At 51.7% G+C, this 3,670-nt stretch overlaps 1 pseudogene; it reads right to left on the bottom strand.

Moving 5' to 3' along the window:
• Nucleotides 1-842: 842 nt before the first annotated feature.
• On the bottom strand, nt 843-1,699 carry LOC149992008 (small ribosomal subunit protein eS4-like; annotated as a pseudogene).
• Nucleotides 1,700-3,670: the final 1,971 nt, after the last annotated feature.

Below are 3,670 nucleotides of genomic sequence, written 5' to 3'. Positions count from 1 at the left end.
TGTGCACTTAAAAAACATGAACACTATCTGGATTGTCATCTTCGGCCTCCTCACTCATGTATGTTAAGTTCGTTGCCTTATGTGACTGAGGCCGATACCACCTCCCGTAGGTCCCCTCATGCCGTGAGGACTATGGAGGGCTTGCGGGGGGGAGGGGTTGAACAAAAGAGAAAAAAAGGGAAAGGACCCATAGACATGGACGACAGTGCAGGGATTGCGGGGGCGGGGGGCACGGGTCGTGGACGTGGCGTGGGGTATGGGTGGGATAAACAGTAATGGAAAAAATACAATTAAAAAAACAAAGACTAGGGAACACAGGCCGACATGGAGAGAGCCATCACTCCGAGAAAGACTTTGAAGGTTGTTTTCTCATCTGCTTTTTATTTTGTTCTGCAAGCGGGGTCCTCTGTAGTTGATCCGATCTCTCCCTTTAGCCAGAAATACTTTGGCTCATAAAAATGGGGAAAAATCTCCAGCTAAGAGTGCCTCAGGTGCAGAGGTTAAGTATTCAATTCTTTGAAGTGAAATTATTATTTTTTTTTAAGTGTCATGATACCCCTTCTGTTCCTCTCCCCTTTCCCTCCTCCCTCCGCTGGCCAGGTCTCCAGCTAGAATCCAGCTAGAACCGCCGCAGAGTAAATGCCTCTTTCTTACTGTGGCTCACTCGTGAATTCCGGGCCCAGAACTGCCATCTTCGTAAAGTGTCTCGTGGCCTCGGTCTGTTCTCTGTAGACTTACTGCTCCGGCCCCGTCCCTGTGCACTTGAATCTTCACCCTGTCATTCTTAACCTGTTCTTTTTTTTTTCATGCTGTATTATCTTTAAGTACAAAGACTCTTCCAGTCATGGCACCGCGAGCTCGTTTCCCCCAGTGAAGGTCGCCAGCCTCTCGTCTCTGCCTGTAGCTGCGGTGAGGCGGGGACCCTTTCCAGGGCGAGGGCAATCCATGGTGTGTTGCCTTCGCTGATAACAAAATGTTGGAGAGCCGGGTGGTAAAGCTGCGGCCGTGATCTGTGTCTCTCTCTGTTGGTGTCACTGCAGTTCTTCCCAGGGTAGCACCTCCGGTCACCCCACACAGGTCACCAGGGTCAGACCTGATGAAATCAGTAACTGCGCCCAACTCCAAATTGGTCTGCGTGGTGCCGTTCACCTTGCTGAGGGATCAGGGTGGCTGGCGGGTGGTGCAAGCGTCATGGGTCACCAGGTGGGGGGCTCCTTTGGTGCTGCAAAGACCCTCCCCACTTTACTCAGCTTGCCCTTAGCCTCCTCGGGAGTGACTGATGAACAGCAGGGCGACCCTGGGTGTCAGAGATCCGACGGAAGTTCTCTCGGGTCTTGGCAGTGCTGAGGACACCCATACCACCCGCAGGGTAGGTGACATCGGGTCGGACCTGGCCATCGATCTTCAAAACCGCGGATCTCCGTTCCTTCACCCCATGTTAGGGCGGACTCCGGTCTGTTCCTTAGGAAAGTGATGAGGGGGAGACATCCTCTCAGCTTGTGGGGACCAGTGATGGACGCAGAACAGACACACCTCTCAGTATATCCAGTGACGCGCGTCCCATGCTGCTGGGGACCACGAGCCATGGCTGCACGAGGCGTGGGAAGAGCTGGCCCTTCTTGAACTTACGAGTCCCTTGAGTATCTGATGAAAACCACAGGCTGTCCTGCTGAGAAAATGCGTGCTCACACCCACGCATGCGCGCAAACGCAATTTCACAATCATCTCAAGAGATTCGCAGCCCCCAGTTAAGAACCACCCCCCAAATCAGGGACCTTTTCCCTCCTCCAATGTCTCTTGCAACAAATTAACCCTTCACATTTCTACCAAAGTCATCTTCCCCAGCGAGACTCCATTCCGGCCCTCCCCTGCTTTTGAAGTTCCCGGAGCCTGAGTCTCGGCTGAGTCACGGCCTGATTGCGTGGTTGATGCAAATAATTACGAGGGTGGCTCTCCTTATGGCATGGAGCGTCCCTCGTCCGCGTTGTCCTGCCTCTGCCTTCTTCATCTGAGCCTGCTAATGGGCCCCCCACGCCCTGCCCAGGCCTTGGGCCACTCAGGATAGAAACAGCAGCCGCAGCTCCTTCAGCCTCTGGATTTTGTGAGTAACGTATGACAGTGAGCAGATGGGGTGCGCTGCGTGCCAGCACCGAGCCTGGGGCGTTTGGACCCCCACCTCGGGGGCCCTAGGCAGCTGCTGGTTGGACAGCATCCCAGTCGGTTTCCCGAGAGTCCCCACTGCAGGTACACAGACTGAAGGAGGAAGTTGTGAATTCATCTTCACCCTTTAAAACATTTTTTTATATATATTGACTTGAGAGAGAAGAAGAGGGAGAGAGAATCATTGATGTGTTGTTGCATTCAGTTGATTCTTCTATGTGCCCTGACGGGCATCGAACCCGCAACCTTGGTGTGTCAGGATGATGCTCTAACCCACTGAGCTACGCGGCCAGGGCCCATCTTCACTGCAAGTGCCTGGAGCTGCAAGTGCTGCTAGTGACCCGTACTGGGTCCCTTGCGTCCCTCATGTCCCTCTTACCACGCACAGGTGGCCTTTCCTTGCTCTCTGTGGGCTCATAGCTCACGTAATCCCACCTCTGCTCATCTCTTATTCTCTTTAAACGTACCCCTTCCCACGGAATTGATGATCCCCGTCTAAGCGGGCGTCTCCTAGTGCTTACAGTGAGCCATTTTCAGGAGAGGAGGTGAGCAGGCTCTTGTCCTCAGAGATGTTGATTCAAGGGTTGATGTTAGTCATTCCGCATCTCAGTGCTTACAAAACCCGGTTTATAAATGTTTTTTTCGTCCCTAGTATGATTGTTAGCAGGCTTGTCAGAGCCACACCACTGTGCATTTTCAACGGGAATAAAACATCCCGCAGGTGGTCAGCGCCATCCCCATGGCTTGACTTCATTAAAATACTTTCCTTCCTATAAACAGCTTTGAAAATATAAAAGCAAACATGACAGCAGAAAGCATTTTAGAAGTGCAAAGGTTAAGGGAGGGGCAGACGTGTTCAAAACAGGGCTGTGGTCGGGACTTCCTAGCCATAGGCCCCACGCTTTGGCGGAGAGTCAGGGATTGTGGCAGTGAACTTGGGCGGAGTCCCCCTGGGCCAGGCACCCCTTCCACTTCAGTGTGTGAAAACACACGCAGGCTTTGATGTTAAAGTGCGCGCACACAGAAAAATCAGCACTGTATTTATTTCTTCTCAGGTTTCTGGAACATTATAACACGTCTCAGTGTGAAAGGCTCTGTCCTCACTGCCTGCTATTGTTTCACGAGGAAAGTGGGCGTTAGATATGAATTTAGATTTGGGGAGGTAAGTGAAAGTTCAAATTGTTTTTCCAGAGAAGGCGTTTTCTCCAGTGGGTGTTTTTTTCTTTTTTTTTTTTTTTTACTAGTACAAATAAACACATATCACAGTGCCCTTTTAGAGAGTTTTCTGATGGCACTTCAGATATCCCAGCCCTTCGTGGCGCATGAAACTGGATCATTCTAGAAACTGCTTTGACTGAGATCGATGATGGAGAATTATAAGGATGCCTCAAGAGCTCACTTCATGTTCCACTTCCCCCGGCTACAGCGTCACCCACAGGAAGTCCAGGCCTTCCCCAGGTCCTGGCTGGCCCCAAGAGGGGACCGGTTTGGCACCAGTGCATAGAGACAC

Source organism: Furipterus horrens, unplaced genomic scaffold (assembly GCF_987537825.1).
Source record: "Furipterus horrens unplaced genomic scaffold, mFurHor1.1.pri manual_scaffold_16, whole genome shotgun sequence".
Lineage (NCBI taxonomy): Eukaryota > Metazoa > Chordata > Mammalia > Chiroptera > Furipteridae > Furipterus > Furipterus horrens.
This window is presented reverse-complemented; position numbering and strand designations above follow the sequence as displayed.